Source organism: Myotis brandtii, unplaced genomic scaffold (genome assembly GCF_000412655.1).
Source record: "Myotis brandtii unplaced genomic scaffold, ASM41265v1 scaffold2140, whole genome shotgun sequence".
NCBI lineage: Eukaryota > Metazoa > Chordata > Mammalia > Chiroptera > Vespertilionidae > Myotis > Myotis brandtii.
In genome coordinates this window covers 7,612-19,311 of record NW_005358000.1, presented here as the reverse complement: position 1 = coordinate 19,311, position 11,700 = coordinate 7,612, and the positions used below count along the sequence as shown (strand labels likewise).

The following is an 11,700-nucleotide window of genomic DNA, read 5'->3' as shown; positions in this document are numbered from 1 at the left end:
ATACTGTATACTTTATGAATCAATAAAAATTTACAATTTTTAATTATATACCTGTGTTTTTTTTATCAAAATTACTTCTTGCGTGAATTTTGGGACACCCTTTATCACTCATTCAGCAAATATTTATTGAGTACCTACTATGTGCCAGGTACTGTTCTAGTCTCTTGGGATAACTAAGTAAATGAAACAGTGATATGCCTTCTTGGAGTTTATATGTTTAGGCAGGAGGAGAGAGGATAATAAACAACAAGCAATAAATAAGCAAATTTGTATAATACATTAGAACTTAATAGATAATATGGAAAACTAGAACAGAATAAAAAAGATCAGGAGTGCTGAAACCGGTTTGGCTCAGTGGATAGAGCGTCGGCCTGCAGACTGAAAGGTCCCAGGTTCGATTCCGGTCAAGGGCATGTACCTGGGTTGCGGGCACATCCCCAGTGGGGGATGTGCAGGAGGCGGCTGATCGATGTTTCTCTCTCATCGATGTTTCTGACTCTCTATCTCTCTCCCTTCCTCTCTGTAAAAAATCAATAAAATTTATTTTTAAAAAAGATCAGGAGTGCGATTGGGCTGGATTGATTTATCTTGAATAGGGTAATGCAGATAGGTCACATTGAGAAGATGACATTTGTGCAAAGACTTGAAATTGGTGACTTAGCCTTATCAATATACAGGATGGGCAGTGAAGGCAAAGAGTATTCTAGGCAGAGGTAAAAGCCAATACAAATACCCTAAGGTAGGTACCAGGAACAGCAAGGAAGGCAGTAAGCTTAGAGTGAAATGGGATTAGTAAGAGTTGAAGTCAGAAAGGTAATGGAGAATCTGGACTATGTAGATCCTTATACGCCAGTGAAAGGACTTTGACTTTTACTCTGAATGAAATGGGGAACCATTGCAGGGGTCCTCAAACTACGGCCCGCGGGCCACATGCAAATACAAATATTGTATTTGTTCCCGTTTTGTTTTTTTACTTCAAAACAAGATATGTGCAGTGTGCATAGGAATTTGTTCATAGTTTTTTTTTTTAAACTATAGTCCGGCCCTCCTGTTTAAAAAGTTTGAGGACCCCTGCATTAGAGTGTTGTTAACAGCAGTGACATGATTTGACTCTCATTTAATGAAATGCTCTGACTGTTGTATAGAGCAGCCGTGGGCAAACTACGGCCCGCGGGCTGGATCTGGCCCGTTTGAAATGAATAAAACTAAAAAAAAAAAAAGACCGTACCCTTTTATGTAATGATGTTTACTTTGAATTTATATTAGTTCACACAAACACTCCATCCATGCTTTTGTTCCGGCCCTCCGGTCCAGTTTAAGAACCCATTGTGGCCCTCGAGTCAAAAAGTTTGCCCACCCCTGGTATAGAGACTAGACCATAAGAGGACCAAGGAGACCTGTTAGGAAGTTTTTATAGTACAGTAATCCAGGAAAAAGATGATAGTGACTCACATAAGGAAGATAACAATGGAAATAAATGATAAATGGTTGGATTCTAGATTTATTTTTAATGTAAACCCAACAGTATTTGGTGATAGATTAGATGAAGGCTATAAGAAAAAGAGACTGGATCATCAAATGGAGTTGCCATCAACTAAACTAGGAAAGGCTGCAAATAGAGCAGGTTTTGGGGGAAGTCGGGAGTTCAGTTTTGGACATGATTCATTTGAGATGTCTATTAGACCATCCAAATAGAGATATTAATAGCCAGTTGGGTATATGACTAGAGTTTTGGAAAGAGGTCTGGGCTGGAGTAAAAGTTTAATGAGAGTCATTAATATATAAATGATATATATGTTTGAGCCTGGAGTTCTCAAACATTAATGGTTTTGGGGAGAAAAGAGGAACTAGCAAAAGAGAAAACAAGGATAATGTAGTGTCCTGGAAGCCAAATGTGTTTCAAAGAGGAAAGAGTGATCAACTATGTTAAAACTGCTGATAGGTCAAATACAACGAAGGTTGAAAATTGACCACTGAAGTGTACAATATGGAGGTCACTGGTGAGCTGGAAAAGAACAATTTTGATAAAGTGGTAGGGCAAAAGCCTGATTGGAGTAGGCTTGAGAGAATTGAAGGAAAGGAATTGGATGCAATAAGTATAGACAACTCTTTAGAGGAGTTTGCTGCGAAGGGAAGGAAATAAATTAGGCCTATGGAGATCAGGATGAGAGAAGTATGTTCAAGAGGTTTGTTTGTTTGAGATGGGATGAATGAAAATGTTTATATCCTAACTGGAATGACCCAGTAAGAGAACAAAAAGTTGACAATGTGAGAGAAAAAGGAGAATTATTAGAGCAATGTCCTTAAACCAGCAAGAGGTGATTGGCACAATTGTATAAGTTTAGAGGTTGGCTTTAGGAAGAAACATGGATAATTCATCTATGATAGCAGTTGAGAAGACAGAGTATGTGGTGTGGTTCCTGGGGTGTGAGTAGATGTGGTAGTGGGAATCATGGAAGTTCTTTTCCTGACTGCTTCAGTTTTCTCAGTGAAGTAGGAAAAAGATCATCACCTGAGAATGAGAATGGGAAAAGAGGAGTTGCGGGTAAAGAGAAGAAAATACGGTGTAAACTAATCATCAAGAAAAGCAAGAAAATGAATGACAAAGGCAGTGTGGTATGGTTGCCCAGTAGTATTAAGGATCATTTGATGAAGTTTTTAAGTAAAGCAAATAGTTGTATGGGTTTTTATCCAGCCACTTTCTGCTGCATGGATGTAGGTACAATAGTCAGTAGAAAGTTGTATTTAACAAGGCTTGTAGTTTTTCCAGAAGAATACAATGAAGCCAAAGAGGGGCAGGAAAATCAAGGAATGATTATAATTCATTCTCATGGAATTTAAACTAGGTACAGAGGAGGACATCAAGGGGATGAGGGACCATGAAAAATTAGCATCAATGGATTGAAGGTCTTAGTGCAGTTGAAGGATTGCTGGGGTAATAAAGAGAGTGAGTTAGAAAGGTAGGAGATGGTCCAAAAGTATAATACATGGAACAGAACAGGATACAAAACTAAGATGAGGGAATGAGAGAGGAACCTAAAGAAGCACTCACTCCTAGGATCATGCAATTGCAGAGTTGGTCCTTACATGACCCTGAAAGTGAGTGCCTCCTTAAATTTTACACCCTGAGAGCCTCATTTATACCACCTGGCTCACCCTAGTCCCATCCTTGACTGAGAATATGAAAAAGTTGTAAATAATGGACTGAATTTCAAAGAATATAGTGGAAGGATTGAAGGAATTAGGGAGAAATGAAAAAAAGAAGGCAAAATAAGGTATTTACAAAGCCTTATGGAGATCAGGATACTAAAAAATGAGCATGACCTGAGAGTTTGGGGTTCTTTGGTTACTGTTAAAAAAAAAACACAGGAATAAAGAGCATAATAAGATTAATCCTAATGGATTCAAGGTTGGCAATGTTATTAGTGTTGCTGGATAAGGAGGAGTGGATTTCTCAGGCCAATATGAACCTGTTCTGTTTTCATCAATGAGTTGTATCTTCATTCTACCATCTTGCAAAGTAGCTCTTTTGAGAATACAACATGAACAAATTTAGATTTTTTTCTTGTCCTTAATGGACAGGTATATAGATAACATTTTGTAAATATTACTTTGAGATGTAATTTAACATATTTATCCTTTTTAGAATGGACAACAAATTGTGGGAGAAAAAGCTTTAGAATATTTAGCTCAATATTCAGAAGACCCAGAACAAATTTTTACAGCTTTAAAGTAAGTAATCCATATCCTATGGTTCGGAAAGGATTTCCTCTGTTAATCTTACTCTTGGTCTATAAACTTTGCTGAAATAGTGCTGATGGGGTCAGGCTGTGTCAGTGCCTACTATACAGCTGTTTTGTATTTTAAATTGTTTCCAGCTTTATCTATATATATAAAAGCCTAAGCAACTGAATGACTGAACAACCGAATGACCAGTCGACCGGTAGCTATGATGCGCACTGACCACCAGGGGGTAGATGCTCAATGCAGGAGCTGCCCCCTGGTGGTCAGTGTGCTCCCACAGCCAACTTCCCATGGCCAGCCAACCTCCCATGGTCTCTCCCTCCTGCTGGCCGCCCCCAATTGGCCCCAATCAGGACTGACAAGATGGTCCCTATTGCCGGGCAGGCCGAGGGACCCCACCCATGCTTGAATTCGTGCACTGGGCCTCTAGTTGAGATATAATTGACAAATAACAATGTGTAAGTTTAAAGTATGCAACCTTATGATTTGATACATGTGTATATTGTGAAATGGTTAGCACAATAAGGTTAGTTAACACATCCATCCCCTCAGAAAACTGCAATTTTTTTGTGTGCGTGGTGAGAACATTTAAGATTTACTCTTTTGGCAACTTTCAAATATATCATACATTATTGTTAACTATAGTCACTGTGCTGTACATTAGTTCCCTAGATCTTATTCATCCTATAAGTGGAAGTTTGTAGCCTTTGACCAACATCTCCCCATTTCCCTCCTCAGCCCCTGGCAACAACCATTATACTCAGTTTTTATTTATTTGGTGCTTTTTTTCACATCCCTCATGTAAGTGTGATAATACAGTATTTGTCTTTCTCTGCCTGACTAATTTTACTTAGCATAATGTCCATCCATATTGTTTAAAAAGTCATGATTTTTTTCTTTAATATGGCTGAATGATAGTCCATTGTGAAATGTGTGTCTCTGTGTGTGCATACCATTTTGCTTTATCATTCATGCAGACACTTAGATTGTTTTCATATCTTGACTATTGTGAATAATGCTGTAGTGAACATGGGAGTGCAGATATTTCTTTGAGGTAGCGATTTTCTTTCCTTTGGGTATATACCCAGAAGTGGGGTTTCTGGATCACATGTTAGTTATATTTTTTATTTTTGAGGAACCTCTTTAACTGTTTTTCCATAGTGGCTTTACCAATTTATAATCCCACTAACAGTATACAAGGGTTCCCTTTTCTCCACATCCCCACAAACACGTTATCTATTGTCTTTTTTATGATTGCCAGTGTAATAGGTTTGAGGTGATATCTCATTGTGGTTTTGATTTGCATTTCTCTGATTATTAGTGATGTTGAGCATCTTTTCACGTAACTGTTGGTCATCTGTATGTCTTCTTTGGAAAAATATTCAGGTCCTTTGCCCACTTTCAAAACAGATTGGTTGGGTTTTTTGTTTGTTTTGGTATTGAGTCAAATGAGTTTCTTATATATTTTGAATTTTAACTCCTTATCAGATATACTAGAGGCCCGGTGCATGAAATTCATGCACAAAGGGGTTGCGACCCACAGGTTGAGAACCACTGGCTTAGAGGATGTCCTACTGCAGGTTTAGGCCCGATCCCAGAGGGATCGGGCCTAAACCTGCAGTCCAACATCCCTCTCACAATCCGGGACCCTTGGCTTCTAACCGCTTGCCTGCCTGCCTGCCTGATTGCCCCTAACGCTTCTGCCTGCCAGCCTGATCACCCCCTAACCACTCCCCTGCCAGCCTGATTGACACCTAACTGCTCCCCTGCCGGCCCGGTTGCCCCTAACTGCCCTCCCCTGCAGGCCTGGTCCCCACCAACTGCCCTCCCCTGCCGGCCTGGTCACCTCTAACTGCCCTTCCTTGCTGGCCTGGTTGCCCCTAACTGCTATCCCCTGCAAGCCTGGTCCCCCCAACTGCCCTACCTCCCGTGCAGGACCGGTCACCCCCAACTGCCCTCCCCTGCCAGCCCAGTCGCCCCAACTGCCCTCTCCTGCTGGTCTGGTCTCCCCCAACTGGCCTAACTGCTCCCCTGCTGGCCTGATCGCCCCCAACTGCCCTCCCCTGCCAGCCTGGTCCCCCCCAACTGCCCTCCCCTGCCAGCCTGGTCCCCCCCAACTGCCCTCCCCTGCCAGCCTGGTCCCCCCCAACTGCCCTCCCCTGCCAGCCTGGTCCCCCCCAACTGCCCTCCCCTGCCAGCCTGGTCCCCCCCAACTGCCCTCCCCTGCCAGCCTGGTCCCCCCCAACTGCCCTCCCCTGCCAGCCTGGTTGCAGCTAACTGCCCTCCCTTGCTGGCCTGGTCACCCCTAACTGCCTTCCCCTACAGGCCTGGTTGTCACTAACTGCCCTCCCCTGCCAGCCCGGTTGCCCCCAACTTCCCTCCCTTGCTGGCCCAGTCACTTCTAACTGCCCTCCCCTGCCAACCAGGTCGCCCCCAACTGCCCTCCCCTGCCAGCCATCTTCTGGTGGCCATCTTGTGCGAAAGCATGATGGTCAATTTGCATATTACCTCTTTATTATATATGGTTTGAAAATATTTTTTCCATTCTGTAGGTTGCCTTTTCATTTTGTTATCTTTTAAATATTTTTATTGATTTCAGAGAGGAAATGAGAGGGAGAGAGTTAGAAACATCAATGATGAGAGAGAATCATTGACTGGCTGCCTCCTGCACACACCCTACTGGGGAAAGAGCCCACAACCCAGGCATGTGCCCTGACCGGGAATCAAACCCTGACCTCCTTGTTCATAGGTTGATGCTCAACCACTGAGCAACACTGGTGAAGCTTTTCATTTTGTTGATAGTTTTTTTTTCTCCTTTTTTGCTGTACAGAAGCTTTTTAGTTTGAAGAAGTCCCACTTATTTATTTTTGCTTTTGTTGTTTGTGCTTTGGGTGTCATATAAAAAAATCATTGTCAAGGAACTCTTTCCCTGTGTTTTCTTCTAAGAGTTTTGTGGTTTCAGGTCTTATATTTAAGTCTTTAATTCATTTCAAGTTAATTATTTATAAGTAATACAAGATATGGGGTTCAGTTTCATTCTTTTGCATATGAATACCCAGTTTTCCCAACATCATTTACTGAAAAACCTCTTTTCTCTATTTTGTATTCTTTGCTCCCTTGACCAGTATTACTTGATTGTATATACATGGGCTTATTTCTGGGCTCCCTATTTTATTACATTGTTATATATGACTATTTTTATGCCAGTACCATACTGTTTTGATTACTATAGCTTCGTAGTATAATTTGAAGCCAGGATGTGTGAGCCCTTTAACTTTACTCTTTCTCAAGATTGCTTTGGCAATTCAGGATCTTTTGTGGTTCCATAAAAATTTTAGGATTTGTTTTCTATTTCTGTATAAAGTGCCATTGGATATTTGATAGGGATGTTAAAGTAAAAAAAAAAAGATATCAGTTGAACCTGATTTTCCCCCTTCTCTCTTTTTATGATGAAAAAATGGTTTATCAAAAGGGAACTTTTACATACAATAGTGAGGCAGAGGAAATTGAGGTTAGGACATGGTAACTCCTAATGATGTGACTGAGAATATGTCAGTGGGAAAAATTTGAAACCAAAAGGGTTCTATAGTGGTTCTCCTGTTGGTCAACTCTGCCTGAGGCCACACTTCCAAAAGGAAAAGGAATCACAGAAATAAAAGTATCAGAAGGAGTCTTGAGATACCTATATGCCTTCAGGCAGATAAATATCTGAAATCATTCAGGATAGTTGGTATTTTTTTTAAAAAATTAGGGTTTGAAACTTTATAAATTGACCTTATTTTGTTGGTTTGTCATTATACTACCAGATCCCTTCAAAGAATAGCCATTCCAATTTATGTGGAACCCAATGGCCAGTTCCAGGTTTCTTAATAGGAAGAAAAATATAAAGACTTGTATACCATACTTAATGTTCTAGAAGATGATTTGGGGTAATTCTATAAACTGTGGAAGTATTTAAGAATTTTTCATGAGCATCACTTTTCAAAATTTTTTATTTAAATTACTCTTCCAAAATTACAAATTGGTATGTTTTCATTACAACCATTAAAACAATACAAAGATCTATAAATAAAAAAGAATTAATCTCCTCCTTACCCTCTCTTTTCTCACTTCTGCCTCCTGGGGTAATCAAGGCTAATAACTTGGTATTTATTCTTTTTCATGTTTCTTCCTAAGCATCACTTTTTATGTTTATCATACAGGTGTTTGTTTCGTCTTCTTGTTCCAAAAGTTTCTGAAATGCCAGAATCTGAAAACAAGTAAGTTATTTCAACAGAAATGATGTATTCACCATTAGAATAATTATAGTAGTTTTCAATATAAACCTTATATTGAGAGAAGTATAGTACAGTGGGTAAGATCAATATAAGCTACTGGGGCCAGTCTTCCTGGCTTTATCTCCTGGCTCTGCCACTTATAGATGTATGACCTGAGCTTCTGTTTCCCCATATGTACAATGGGAATAATAATAGTACCTACTTTATGGGGTTGCTGTGATAACTGGATGGGTAAATACATGTAAAACACTTAGAAGAAGACTGCCAGGCACTTACTAAACCCTCAACAATGTTAGCTATGATTTCATTATGATATTGCATCTGTTTCCTTCTTTCTTTACAGGACACTTATATATAGTCATATCCCTTACTTTCCCACAGAAACATATAACCTGGTTGGCTTGTTGATTCTGATTCTGTATCAGCTCAGCTCAGTATTCACATATCTTTCTGCTCATAGTTTCTATGGCATAAGATATCAAAAACTTAACAGTTTGTGGAAGAATTGGGTCACCAATATTTTTCATTTACAAAATTCACTACCTCCTAATGATTTGAAAGAAAACTCTATTCAAGGCTTTGATTAGTGATATCTTTCAGAGAAATATTCCCATGTCTACATTCTATACTCATACAAAACTCTGCTTTTTGTGTATCTCTACTTCACTTTTTCTTTATATATTTGTACCTGGAGACAATATATTTTTTCAGCTAAATTGTTTGAGAAATATCTGTGACTGAGATAATATTGGATTGATGACAACTTTTTATCATAGTACAAATTTTACCCAAGCATATATAAGTTTTGCCTCTTTACTGGTACAGGCTCTATGAATCCATGAGTAGGGAACTCAAACCACAAAAAATATACTGAGATCATTGAAAATTTGATTATTGACCAAACACTTGATGATATTAAGAACTTATTAATTTTAAGGCATATAATGGTAGTGTGGTTATGTTTCTTAAAAGAATCCTTGTCTTTTTTAGACACATCCTAAAATATTTATGGATGAAATGATGTGATATCTGGAATTTGCTTCAGAATAATATGGTAGGGGAAGGAGTTGGTGGAGGGTATCATTGAATTGATTGATGATGAGTTCATAATTATTGAAGCTGAGTGATGGATACATGGGGATTCACTTACCTGTTAACATATAAACATCTTTGAAATGTTCTACAATAAAAGGTTAAATGAACAAAAGAAACAAACCAAACAAATAAAATAGAAACACTCATATATACAGAGAACAGACTGACAGCTGTTAGAAGGGTAGTGGGTTGGGGGGCTGGGTGAAAAAGGTGAAGGGATTAAAAAATCTCATAGACACAGACAACGGTATGGTGATTACCCAAGGGAAAGGGGCGTGAGGGGAGATAGAAGAGGGTATAGGCGGGGATAAATGGTGATGTAAGGAGACTTGACATGGGGTGGTGAACACACAGTACAATATACAGATGGTGTATTATAAAATGGTATACCTGAAACCTATACAATTTTATTAAACAATGTCACCCAAGTAAATTCAATAAAAATGTTGAAAAATAAAAAAGGAAACTGAGTAACTAAACTTTGATAGTTACTAGATTGTAAGAGCTCCTTGATTCTCTGAAACCTCAGATAGTATTTGACACATAATAGTCACTCGATTTATTTAAATGATTGAATAGCTGTTCTTTAAAAGAAGATTTTTATCACTAGACTTACAAGTGCTTCATAGCTCATGTAATTGTGACATAACAGTCAAACCACACTCATTAAAACCTACTTAGATTAAAGAATACTTTATACCCTTATTGTTTTCCTTTTTGTGTGTGTGTGTGTTAATCCTCACTGAGGATATTTTTTCCATTGATTTCTAGAGAGAGAGAAAGGGAAAGGGAGAGAGAGAGGGAAATATATATGTGAGAGAGACACATTGATTGGTTGCTTCCCGCACGCATCCCGATGGGCTAGGGATTGAACCTGCAAACTAGGTTTGTGCCCTTGACTGGGAATTGAACCTGAGACTGGCGCTCTAAACACTGAGAACACAGTTCAGGGCTACACTTATTGTTTTCAAGTAAATATAGTAATAAAGAACATTTGCTAGCAGTGTTTTCAGGTAGAGATCAGGACCTGATTTAACAAATTGATTGGACTAATTTTTTTCAAAAGCCTAATTCAGTGGCAAGAGACAGAATGGAATTCTAGTTTCAACTATTTCACTAACTTCTGGTTGACCTTAGGCAATAACAACTTATTTAACTTTTCTACGCTTTATTTTCTTCACCTGTTAAATTAAACTAGACTGGATAATTACTAAAGTTCCTTTCTCATCTAACAATCCTATGGTTTTTTAATTAGCAGTATCTACCTAAGTATTAATAAATTTGTGTGCTAAAATTATAAAAGCACTTTGTCTCTTAAATAAACCATATATCCCCTTTTCACATCCTCATCATTTGTATCATTTGTTTTCATTAATGGACAGTTCCTAGATTATTTTATATAGTCACTGAATTAAATAGGGAAGAAGGTAACTTTAGCTCAGCTTAAATTCAAATTAATAAAATTTACTGTAAGAAGTTACTTTATATAAACTAGAATTCTGATATCCCTGAGAAAGCTGCTACTTTTCTCGAAGCACAGTATTTATGATATAATACTAGACCTTCTCCTGATATAGCCAGTCTGATAATATGCTCTACCCTATTCCTATAACCTTCCTTACTTGAGTTTGCCAATACTTTCATATTCATTCCTATGTTTAAGTAAAACAGAATGATTTCCTCTATTAAAATGTGTATATCCCTTAAAGAAGCTTGACAAAGGGTCAAGAGACATGGGTAGTAGTCTTGACATTGTCATTATTTTTATGACCTTGGACACATCATCCCCCCATTTCCAGATCTGTTTTCTCTGAACAGGATAAGTGTTTTTTAAATTATATTCCTCAGAACCCTGGAAATTCTGTGGCACTGACTCAGGGACTTTCAGGAAGGTGAGGCTCTAAGCCCCCATCAACCACTGGTTCAACCAGAGGAGCTACACTTTTATCTTTTCTTGTATATTAGACTTCTATAAAATTTTATTCGAAACAAGGGTTTTAATTTCTCCTCTTCAAACAAAAAACAACCTTGAAAATCAGAGAGATCACTACCTACTCTCAAATTCTATGGCCCTGTAATATAAAAACCTTATCAGTCATTGAAATCCTTTGTTGAGTGTAGGTGTAAAAGAGGAAGAGAGAAAAATATGAGTGCACTAGGGATGAGGAACAGGATCCTATAGTGGGGGAAAATAGTGTTGAAATGACATGTTGGAGCCTTGAACAACAAACTTCCCAATTTTGCAGTTTTGCACAGCTCTCAGGCACAAATAGGGTCTCGTTGTGTTACTTTTCTATAGTAGGAAAATATTCTTTTCTTTATTTTTTAGAAAGAAAGAAATGGATAGACTTTTGACTTGCTTGAATACAGGTAAATATCTCCTTGGTCATTTTCAGGCCTTCTTGCCCTTATCCTCTATTAAATTTTCCAATTACCTTGAGCACACTGACTAAAACTTCATGTCTGAGTTAACATTTGCTTTTGTTAACATTTGTCACAGCAATCTACCTTGGATTCTTTATTCACAAGCAGAGAGAAGTTTGTCATCCCTAGCTTCCATATGCAAATGTGATTTCAGCTCTGT

At 38.5% G+C, this 11,700-nt stretch overlaps 1 long non-coding RNA gene across 1 annotated transcript in view; it reads left to right on the top strand.

Moving 5' to 3' along the window:
• The window catches only part of LOC102240115, a 26,847-nt gene extending 15,361 nt beyond the window's left edge, over nucleotides 1-11,486 (top strand). The window contains exons 3-4 of the long non-coding RNA XR_313561.1: nucleotides 7,947-8,003; nucleotides 11,446-11,486. This is a non-coding gene — a long non-coding RNA (uncharacterized LOC102240115). The remainder of the gene's footprint in view (nucleotides 1-7,946; nucleotides 8,004-11,445) is intronic.
• The last annotated feature ends 214 nt before the right edge of the window (nucleotides 11,487-11,700 follow it).